The sequence below is a fragment of the Telopea speciosissima genome, chromosome 1 (genome assembly GCF_018873765.1).
Source record: "Telopea speciosissima isolate NSW1024214 ecotype Mountain lineage chromosome 1, Tspe_v1, whole genome shotgun sequence".
Lineage (NCBI taxonomy): Eukaryota > Viridiplantae > Streptophyta > Magnoliopsida > Proteales > Proteaceae > Telopea > Telopea speciosissima.
This window is the reverse complement of record NC_057916.1, coordinates 3,855,667-3,867,779: the sequence shown is the minus strand read 5'-3', so window position 1 is coordinate 3,867,779 and position 12,113 is coordinate 3,855,667. Positions and strand designations below refer to the sequence as shown.

Genomic DNA, 12,113 nt, shown 5'->3' with positions numbered 1-12,113 from the left:
GAGAGAGATTTTTGAGAGAAGACCTTAACTATTCTTTATTCATTCATCAATTGGTTTAGGGAAAAGGAATACTGATTCTTCCTTTCAAAACTGGAATTAAGTAGAGCAGAGTGCTACAAAGTACAAACACAAAGTAAGAAATTCCATCTTTTTTAGCGGTAGAATTAATGAACCGCCAGCCATTATAACCATTTACTCAGATGCAAACATAACCAATCACAAAAAGCTGATCCAAGCTGTTACTCCCAAAACCGAAAACGCAGCAGAAAAAAACAATATAAGAAATTAAAAGAAAAGTGGAAGAGACAGAGAGAGAAGGTCGAAGAACCTGCGATTGTAATGGAGTCCGGAATCAAGAGAGAAGGTGGAGGAGCAGGTGGCTGATGAGCCGAAACCGATATGGGCAGAGATGAAGAAGATGAACGGAATGGGGCAATTGGTGGCTAGGGTTCGAAAAGACGAAGACGGAAAACCAGAAGAGAAGATTTTTGCGTCTTTTTCTTCTTTAAGTTTTTATTTTTTTTTTAATTTTCCTTTTAAACACAAACTAACGGGAAAAGATCTCTACTTATTTATACGTGTATAATATGGTTTAATTTGTATTTATACGTGTATAATATGGGCCCATGTAGAAAACGTGTTTTTACTATATATATGGATGTATACGGTAAAATATGTTTTTTTGAATCAAACGTTCAGATACGCATATAATACATGATTTTACTAACTAATTAAGGTGTATATACGTAAAATATGTTTTTATTGATTAAAATATACACATTCGCATATTATATGCGAACTTACTAAGGCCTTCATGACGAACATTTATAGTCTTGCTCTTGTATCGTCGTAGCCTTGTAGGGGACAGGGAAGGGATGACAGCAAGAGGGCGGGATTTGTGGGACATCGGGAACCAAGGTTCAAAATCCAGGTATTGGATTCGGTATCGGTCATGTCTGAAACCTTTCCGAATCAAGATTGGTACAAATCGGTTAGGATTGGTAAAAAAAACCCCAAAATCGTTTTTTTAATGAATCGGATCATGTATCGGCCAAAGTTGGTGGTATTGTGATCTCAGGATCGGATCCGTTAATATCGGTTGGTATTGGTCTGTATCGGTCAAGATAATATAAAAACAAAACAAAAAAAATTAAAATTAAAAACTTTGAAAATAATCCAAAAAACTTCAGTCAAATTGGCAAGGATCGATCGATCGATCCAGGGAACAATCCAGTTAAACCTTGCCATATCAGTTGAATCTCGAGATCGACTTATCCGATCCGAGATTACGAACCATGTCAGGACCTCAAATCCCCCCAAGGATTGGATATAGGGTTTAGGGTTGGAGATTTGAAAATGAAGAGGAGTCGAAGTATCTGAACTTGAAGACCTAATCTAACACAAGGTAATGCCGTAATTTCACAGACCTAATCTAACACGAGGTAATGTCGTAATTTCACAGACCTAATCTGACATGAGGTAACGTCATTTTATTCGTGTTTTAGACTTTTTATTTGTTTTTTAGAAAAAAGATTTTGTACAACGCCAGCTCAAAAATTAAATTGCATATCCCCTCACGTATCACTATTCATGTGAGAGGGTGATATGTCATTAATGCCCCTGCCCCTTTTGTCAGCTGCCAAAGGGGGGTTCATTTATTTGCCCAAAATTGCACTCAAACAGCGTAGGGAACCCTCTCCCTTTTATTTTAAATCAATCAGAAAATTATTTAGCTAAAAGAGTCATGGTGGGAGAAACTCCACCAAGAAAATTAGAAAATGTACCAAAAAAGAAATAAAATATGGTGTGATCAGGATTTAGTAATATGTATCAAGCACAACATCGATCTCGGCAATAGCGATCCAAATTGATCTGTATTGATTTGTATCAGATAGTTTTATCATTGATATACCTAAAATCAGCCCGTTGATGGCAAGTTGACACATGGCAAAGCTAGAACGAGGTATTCGGACTACTATTATATAGGTCTACAAAGTCAACGATTGCAGTGTGCGAAGGGTGCCAAAATGATCGGGGTGCAAGATTCTGGAATTGCTCTGACCGATAAAAAATTGTAACTGTGTGAGAGTTAGCCTTAAAAGCAAGCCTATCTCCAACTGCATTCCCCTCCCTTTAGGCATGCTGAATTTTCATGGCAGGAGATAGAAGAAGCTAACAGTGGTTGATGATATAGGATATAGCCCAAGGAGTGCTGATATGAGAGAGCATAACTTGAACAAGCATCGTTTACCGAAGAAAAAAACTTGAACAAGCATCTTAGAATCACTTTCAATGAAATTAGGAGAGATGTTATGAATCATTTTCTCATGGAAAGGTCACACGCCATTTTTTCTATAAATAGGAAAGTGAAGCATAAGATAAACTCCCAAGACACCATCTAGTATTGTTCCATTCATTGTTGCTCTTTCATCTTCCCAACTCTTATCTTGTTGTCCATATTATGACTTAAGCATCAAAGAGTCATTAACGGAGTCCAACTCCGTACCTCTCTTGTGCTCACTTTCTGGTTTAAAATGGTTTGCAGGTCTCCCAGTGATAAATCATCCATTCAGTTTCTAGCAGCAACAATCGCTATTTTTCTAATAAAATTTTTTTAACATTTTTACTTTTGGTTCGTACTGTTCCATCGATATGGGATTGGCTAGGAATCAGCATCGACTTGTGTGTCAATTCAGCCAATGCGATACTGATTCCTCAAACCATGGGTGGGATTAACTAGACCTGAGCTAAAAAAACAAGAAAAAGAGAACGGTACCTGGTCGCATGTGGTGCGCGGCCTCTACGGCCAGGCACAAGGACATGTGAAATTCGAAGTCAAATTTTCAGCTACTTCCTCTTCCCAGTTGGTCTACATTTTTACCACTAAAATGATTGTGATGTCTTCTATATATGGACTCACCTGTGTACTACTGGGAGTATGGGCGTCAACCGTTTAGTTTAGTTAAGTTTTAGTCGTGCTAAATTAGTTCCAATCTGATAGGCCAAACCAAAATCAAACCATTAAGCCAAAGTTCAGTTTGGTTGGGTCTTTTATGAGTTTGCCTTATCGGGCTCTTATTGGTCCATAGGGTTCGATTTTAGTTGTTCATATCTATACCTTAAAAATAGGCAAGAGATCCACTACCTGGTCATGTAGAGCTTGCACCAGCGCAGGGACCAATGACAACATACACAAGAGTATCAATATAGATGCAACTTTTTATTTCACGGGTGCAGGGTGGTACTTTCACTTGCTCGTATGTTTGGGCACAAGAGCCATGCAACCCGATAACATTCTTTTTCCCTTAAAAGTAAGGGTGTGTCTGTTTGTAACCACACAACTTTACCCTTTATAACTTGAGGTGGCAGTTACTTTAAAGAGGCTAAAGATGTAAATTTCGTATCTTCTTCTCTGTGACTATCCCTCTAATCACACAACTTCCCGAAGACGTCTTCTTTCTTCTCTCTTCGTATCTCTCAAACCTCCAGTCACTCTCCTCCCTGGCTCCGGCTCTCCTTCTCCCTCTCCTTCTCCAACAGTGAAAAAAATTTATTGACATTTTTACTATTGGTTCGTACTGTTCCACCAATATGGGATTGACCAAGAATCAGCATCGACTTGTGTGTCAATTCAGCAAATCCGATACTGATTCCTCAAACCATGGGTGGGGTTAACTAGACGTGAACTAAAGAAAACAAGAAAAAGAAAATGGTACTTGGTCGCATGTGGCGCGCGGCCTCTACGCCAAGGCACAAGGACAAGTGAAATTCTAATCAAATTCGAAGTCAAATTTTCAGCTACTTCCTCTTCCCAGTGGGTCTACATTTTTACAACTAAAATGATTGTGATGTCTTCTATTATATGGACTCACCAGTGTACTACTAGGAATTGGTGAGTCCATATAATAGACTAAAACTTAACTAAACTAACCGGTTAGTTTAGTTAAGTTTTAGTCGTGCTAAATCAGTTCCAGTCTGATAGGCCAAACCAAAATCAAACCATTAAGCCAAAATTCAGTTTTGTTTTCAGCCTAGTTCGGTTTGGTCTTTTATTAGTTTGCCTTATCGGGCTCATATCTATACATTAAAAATAGGAAAGAGATCACTACCAGGTCATGTAGAGCTTGCACCAACGCGGGGGCCAATGACAACACACACAGGGGGTATCAATATAGATACAACTTTTTATTTCATGGGTGGAGGGTGGTACTTTCACTTGTTCATATGTTTGGGCACAAGAGCCATGCAATCAGATAACATTCTTTTTCCCTTAAAAATAATAAGGAAACATGTTTTCCAAGTTTTATCAGTTTTTTTTTTAATTTTTTCGAAGGTTTTTGGTCTTTGGTTTTCGTTCAGCCTGATTCGATTTCTATCAGTTACATGAAAACTCAAACCGAAACCCAAAAACGATTCAATTGGTCCAATTAATTCAGCTTGGAAATTGACACCCCAAACTAGGAGGTTGTGACCTCTTTTATTGCAAATAGCTAGGTTTCTATCACAAAGGAATATTTTCGTACAAGAGCGAGTTGATATATTTCTCAAGGGTTGGAAGGCATTGGTCTTCATTGTAACTATACATCACAGGGACCATCCTTGCAAAATTTAATGAGGCTCTTTTGAAGGAGTGTGAGAATTGGCTTGACGAGAGGCATTCCCTGTTGATTTCCTTCCAAGAATCTGAAATCATATCGAAGACATGATCTTTAGGATTTTTAATTGATGAAACCCCATGTTCCTTCATGTAACAGTCAATGTATGATCCATCGTGCCCTTCCTGCTTTTCATCCTATCAATCAACCAAAACGAGAATCTGGTTAGTAAATTAAGGATGCAATTATTATTAAGCATGAATGGGCATCAACTTAGTTTAACATAAAATTCAAAATTTTAGTTACAAACTTTTCATGGTGAGTAGAGAATTTCTTAATCCATGGGATTTGATTGTCGGATTGAAATGAGAAAAAATATTGTCGGATCTTGACAATACAGTGTGAGAGCTAATGGTGGTAGTCGCTATTCGAAGAGTCCAAAAAATGCGTCAAATCACCATGGATTAAGAGATTCTCTTCACCTTTATTGAAAGAAAATTTTTACCTAACCTGTTTTTTGTTGAAAGTTGAAGCAAACTAGATGATCAAAAAGCTTTCAAAATATATAATTTGTTGTCTCTTTTTTTTTTTTTCCACTTAAACATACTTAAAAGGAATCTACACTCTACACCAATGAGGGGTTAGGAATCTGCACTCTACACCAATGAGCGGTTGAAAAATGGTATTATTCATATGAATTCACATGGGATCCACATGATCAGAAGAATAAGAACAAGAATGTGAAGCCGTGAAGGTAGACCCCATAATCTATAATGTGAGAAAGGTATAAAGAAAACTGTACAAGGATAGTGTAGAAATATTTTTCCAATAATTCAATTTTAAGAGTCAAAGCCAACTCAAAACTCCACTAGGTTGACTCAAATTTTCTAGGTTTTAGGTAGACTCTTGGATTTATTCAACCCAAAAAATTCGAGGAAGTTAGAGGAATTGAGTATCAAATTCCTTGGATTTAAGAAGGGGAATAAAGATTTTATTTATTTATTTTGATTACTTATTTAGTAAGAGTTTAAGGTAGTAACATAATAAATATTACAAAAACTTTCTATTTTACCTTTTAAACTAATTTATCTTCTCTTCCCTTGCCTTTACTACAACCAAATGATGCTAAAAAGAAAACTAGTGGTCTTTGCATTACCTTGGCACTTCCCAAGTCATCCCACAAACGAAGAATTGTTGCCGGGCAAGATATTAGCGCCGGAGTGTGTTCCATGCAATCAACACTCTCCTTGGTTAGACCTTGGCCTAGTAGAAAAAATGCATGAACTAACACCAAAGGCAATCCTGAGCTTATTGTTCCATTCCTTAGGTAATCTTTTGCCTTGGGCACTTGCTTAGAAGCAAACCATTTGGCTTCTACTAGAAATGCATCTCAAAGGGTTGCCCACTGCATAAAATCAGGTTTTACATAAGAATCAGTTATCAAGTTCATAAGCAGAAATTAGTAATTCACAACTAGGTTGTGAGAATAGATTAATACCGCTTTTCGTAAGGTGCCGACGGGGTTCCACCCATGTTCTCTAAGGACTTTATCACTGATTTCATTGGTGATGTTGTCAAGAGCCTTGAAACAAATCTTCATGTGATCAGGTAGTTGGTCTATGATTGTAGGTTGCCATCTACATTTAATGAATCGATAATTAGAAGGGATTAATTAATTCGATTTTGATATAAGTTTACTTGAGTAAGGAACCAGGCTGTGATGGGTCCGACTGGATAGAGTCCATCTAACCTAAAACCGTAACAATAAGAGGGGACAAAAGGAGTCAAGGGTAACCAATGTAGGACAATTCTCTCAAAATGAACATGGCTAACTTACTTGTTCACTGCTTCAGTAAAGAGAGTAAGTTCATCAAGTGTCCCATAAACATCGAAAATGTCGTCAATTATGTAGACAAGTGAGATGGGTTTCGTGAGGTCGATGCGTTGCTCTGAATGCTTTGGATCTGAGAGAACTGTCATGGGCCATAAGTACCATTTTAATGGTTGATCTCTAGCAAACTTCAAATGTTTTGATAGACCCAAATCTCTCCACCACCTAATTAACATGGAAAGTTAAACTAGCATTAGTTAAGGGAACATTGATCTTATCAAACAAGCAAAAGGAACCAAAGAAATTAACATAGCTTCAATTACTTACTTAAAGATCTGAAAAAGTTCTTGTTGATGTAAAGATTGAACAATGTTAAAATCCATTCTTGCAAGTTCTTGTACAAGACTGATCCATCCATGTGTGCCATGAGAATTAAGGTATTGTCTGACCTTGAATCTTGCCAAGTTCTTATGATATGGATGCTCTAATGTTTCACTTACAGCTCTAGCCGGTTCTGGTTTGAGAGTTCTCATCTTAGCATTAAGGTGTTTGTGAGCAAAGTCCTTGGCTTCATCAAGTGTGTATTCTCCATCCATTCCTAGATGTGAAGCTTCATATAAACTCCTCAATCCTCTCATATCTTCACTCAATTCTAGTCTAAAATGTCCCTTATTGTCAGTGAACTTGTGAAAGACATCTGCTTTACCAAAAAAAAAAAAGTTAATTACTACCCCTTTAATTATCATTTTATGTAATTAATGAAATAAACCTGTTAGAATAAGTGATATTCAAAATAGTACTTATACCTACAACAACTGCCTAGTATAGGTGGTGAGCTGTGGTGCGCTTCATACCCATGCTCATCAGAAGGTTTTGAGTTCAATAATAATAATATTATATAAGCTCCCTTTCCCAAAGAAAAAAAAAATTAAACAGAATACCTACCTGGAGAAACATAATAACCAGCTTGCCTCAACAATCGAAAATGTAACGCGACATCATGCAAGTCGGCATTGACGGAAGAATTGAAGATTTCATAATGTTTGCGTAAAATTGTATCGATCTCTTCTTCGAAATGGTAATCGATACAAAGACGTTGCAATGCATCCACCATTATCATACTTTCTGATGGGTCCTTAAGTTCTTGGAGCATAAGCCTAGTTTCCTTGCATTTCTCGGCATGTTTTACTTGAATTCCATCCTACAAATGAAGCAATATAGTGTTAGCTATTAGGAAAAGTATTGAAGAAAATGAGATTTAAGAAAAGAAACATAATCTAATAAGAAGATGAATAGATTGAAGTTCAGTTCTTGCCATATAGTAACCGGGGGGTTCAGTAGTAAGCCTCAGGGATTGAGGAGTGCCTCCACCATAAGCTATAGACATGGAAGCTGGAACATTGACAGATTTTTTTCTTCCAAATTCTTGGGAATTGTTTAGAAGAAGTGGAGAAGTGTTGAAGACAAATCTGCTACCACAAAAGGCCGCCATTGAGAGTATCAGAGTAGTTTCAAATTTCCAGAGAGTTTTAGTGATACGCTAATTCACTGCCAAAGAATCTCAATTTATAGTACCAACAAAAAAGTATCTCAACCGTGTGGTTCTGTGTTCATAGTAACGAAAACGTGAAAACGGCAACGAAAGAAACGTTATTATAGTGTCGGCAACTTTTGGATGTGGACCATTTTAACATGGTCTGGCGCTGCATACGGCTACACGCTACCTGGATGGATAGGATCTTTTTCATTTAACATGTGACTCTTTACAAAACAGGTTAACAGTTTATAATGGGGTAAAGTACACGTGTCCCCCCTTATAATGCACCCAATATTCCTCATACCCCATGCTCAATATTCCACGTACCATCCTTGGTTTACATCCCAAATGTCAGTTAGGTCCAATCCGTTAAATACCATCGTTAGATGCCAAAATTTTGATCATTTTACCTTTTGCTTTATTTTCTTAAATCTGAAAAGATTTAATTACCCTCATTTATTTGTTGCCCTAAACTAATTGAAAATGAACATTTTATCCTTTGTTTCATTTTTATAAATAAAAAGACCTAATTGCCCTCATTTATATATTACCCTAACTTAATTTGAAAATACTATTTTACCCCTAAATATTTGTTCCTAAAAACCCCAAAATACTCTCATCTTTCCCAAATCATCATCTTCTTTTACATATCCACCACCACCACCCACCATTAACACCATCACCAACCCAACCCCTTCATTATTCTCGTTCTACAGGGAAAGGAGATTTTGACATTTGCGCTAATTATTAGCTCCAGTTCTCCCTGTGGCAACCTATGCATCATCAACGTTAAGTAATTCAATTACACAACCTACCTAAAAATAAATAAACAGATACCAGAAGGAAAAGAAAAAGATTCTCCACTCAATTTCCGAATTCCAAGTAGAACAATTAGAGAACGGAAAAACCCAAAAAGCTTCTACACCCACCTTAATTCCAGTTCTAGCCACTTCAAAATTTTGAGAATAGAAAAAGGGAGAAAGAAACATATTTCATATAAAACAAACAAAAAATGACAGAAACAACAAATTCACCATCATATGTAGAGATGACACAGAAAAGAGAGACGGGGAAAATTAATACCCGGCCACTCTATAATGCAAAATGTCGAAGAACTCCCCCCCTTGGAATTAACCACAGCTCCTGCTCTTCTTTCTTCTCCTCCCCCTCCTCCTCTGCCAGAGAAGCATAACACCTCAGTTCTTCCTCTGCATCCAATCCCTAAAGAAATCTACCAGGAGGGGGACGAACACAAAGGGAAAGCTCACTCACAACAGTAAGTATCCCCTTGGGAACTCTAACAACAGCAACAACAAAAAACCAACAATGCCGAAAGCCCAGATCTTCAAGCGTTAAAAAAATACAAGCTCTGCAATAACTAGCTCAATTCCTCCATTAACAATGAAATTAACTTTGTCTCGTCTAGCATAAATGGCAGGAAAAATAAAACCCGAACATTACGGAGATCGGATCAGAAGAACATTGGAGAACTAGGGCAACAACCGTCATTTTCTCCACTATTAATGTATACAAAAAAGTGATAAAACAGATAACGAATAAAAGGGAGCAATAATCAAGTAGAACACAACCCACCTGGGAATTAAAATTCTTGTGAAAAACCACCACCGTCATTGGCTTTGGGGTGGGGAGGAGAACTGGAGCTAATAATTAGCGCAAATGTCAAAATCTCCTTCCCCTGAAGAACGAGAAGAATGAAGGGGTTGGGTTGGTGATAGTGTTAATGGTGGGTGGCGGTGGTGGGGTTGTTGGTGGTGGGTATGCAAAAGAAGATGATGATTAGGGGAAAATGAGGGTATTTTGGGGTTTTTAAGAACAAATATTTAGAGGTAAAATAGTATTTTCAAATTAGGTTAGGGTAATATATAAATGAGGTCAATTAGGTTTTTTTATTTATAAAAATAAAACAAAAGGTAAAATGGTCATTTTCAATTAGTTTAGGGCAACAAATAAGTGAGGAGGATAATTAAGTCTTTTCAGATTTAAGAAAATGAAGCAAAGGGTAAAATGGTCAAAATTTTGACATCTAACGGTGGTATTTAATGGATTGGACCTATCTGGCATTTGGGGTGTAAAACAGGGATAATACGTGGAATATTGAAGGATGGTACGTGAAATATTAAGCCCCTTAAGGGGTACTAGGAACATTGGATGCATTATAAGGGGTTACGTGTACTTTACCCTTTATAATGCTAATCTCAGGAATTCGGCCCTCACCGCCACATCATTCTGCCTTACGTTATATAATGCTGACCTCACATATTCTGTCCTACTTGTGCATCACCACATCTTCGTTTTATGGTGATAATTGAAGGGAGAGGGTTTTCTTGAGTGAGTGGCATAGAAGGTGCGATTTTCTCGACTCAAACCAAGAAAAGTTTTTTTTTTGTCATTTTACTTGCAACCAAACCGAGTTACTATGTTCATATACAACATACCTTGCTTGCTTAGAGTCTGTCGGGGAGCATGGCCTACACCAACGCTCTTTATGTCTATATCTCTCATAACCAAACCAAAAGGTAAAGGTGTCTTCTCAAAGAGGGAGGAGAGAGAATAACACATGGGAGCACTAGCGTAGGCTAATCTCCTTCCCTTAACATATATATATATATATATATATTGATGAAAGAAAAACACTAATTAGTCACGTAGTGTAGTGTGTACTTATGCCCCGACACAGTCGTGCTTGAAATGACTGGCACACCCACTGGAAAGGCGTAAAGGGTCAGGGTGTGTCGAACATTTTGCGCACGACTGTGTCTAGGCGCAAGTACACATCGCACTACACGACCGGTTAGCATTCTTTTTCCCTATATTGATATAGGGCAGGACAAGTGCAGGATTTTGGACATTAGGGGGGTAGGCCAGTCATTTTGCCCACCCCCAATGCGGAGAAGTTTATCCCATTTTTTTTTATGAGAAAATAATAAAAATGTATTAAAACGATGGCAAATTTTTACAAGGTTTATAAACAAAGGGTGCTTTTGACACACAAGCTTTATGGGTCCAAAACATGAGCATAGTTAACAAAAAATCATTTTGAATAGGTCGATATAAGGTTTCTCTGGACCTATGCAATATCTGCAAAAAAAATGTTAGAACTTCCCATGGTTGTGGGGATTGAGGAGAGAGAGAGACCGCCAAGTGACTATTTTAGATATCTGGGATCTATCATACACAAAGAAGGTGATATAGATGCTCATGGTAAATTATTAAAATCGGATGGATAAAATGGAAATGTGCGATCGGAGTACTGTGTGATCGACCTATTTCTTTAAAGCTTAAAGGAAAGTTCTACAGGATTGTTGTCCGACCCGCTATGATGTATGGGGCGGAATGTTGGGCAGTTAATAAATGTCATATAGAGAAGCGATGTGTCGCAGAGATGAGGATGTTAAAATTGATGTGTGGCAAAACTAGGAAGGATAACAGTAGGAACGAATGTATTAGAGCTGTTGTAGGAGTTGCCCCGATCAGTGACAAGCTCCGAGAATGTCGTCTGAGATTGTTTGGCCATGTGCAACGGAGGCCTGGAATGCCCCAATAAGGAGGAGTGATCTGATACCTCAGTTTTCCCTACTTTGCTTGGAAAAGATCCATGTAGTCGACCCCATTTAATTGGGATAAGGTTGAGTTGTTATTGTTATTGTAAAGAAGAAAGAAAAGTTAAAACTCTTGAACGGAAAAAGAACTCAAGCCTAGAGTGTGGCCTACACTAATACCCTCATGAGTCCATTTCTCTCCTCCCCATATTAAAAGACACCTTTATCCCCTTGTTTTGAGACAAAGAAAGATATACACATTGGGCCCACACTGTCAGACAGAAAACTACTTTCCACTATTAAAATAAGTAGTACACTACTTTTTCATTTTGGACAAAAACACTACTATTACTTTTTGGACAAAAGCTATCATATATGACTAAATGTGTGTGTGTTTATGACATAAAATAGCGGGCTCTGTTGTGAAACACGGGGAAAAAGAAAAGTTAAACTCTTGAAATAAGGTACTCATTGACCTTCTGTTGAGAAACACAAGAAGAAAGAGAAGTTAAACTCTTGGACAAAAGCTATCATATATGACTAAATGTGTGTGTGTGTGTATGACATAAAATAGTGGGCTCCGTTGTGAA

The 12,113-nt window shown here is 37.6% G+C and overlaps 1 pseudogene; it reads right to left on the bottom strand.

Annotated features, from left to right (window-relative positions):
- Window positions 1-4,480: 4,480 nt before the first annotated feature.
- Window positions 4,481-7,917, bottom strand: LOC122651044 (annotated as a pseudogene).
- Window positions 7,918-12,113: the final 4,196 nt, after the last annotated feature.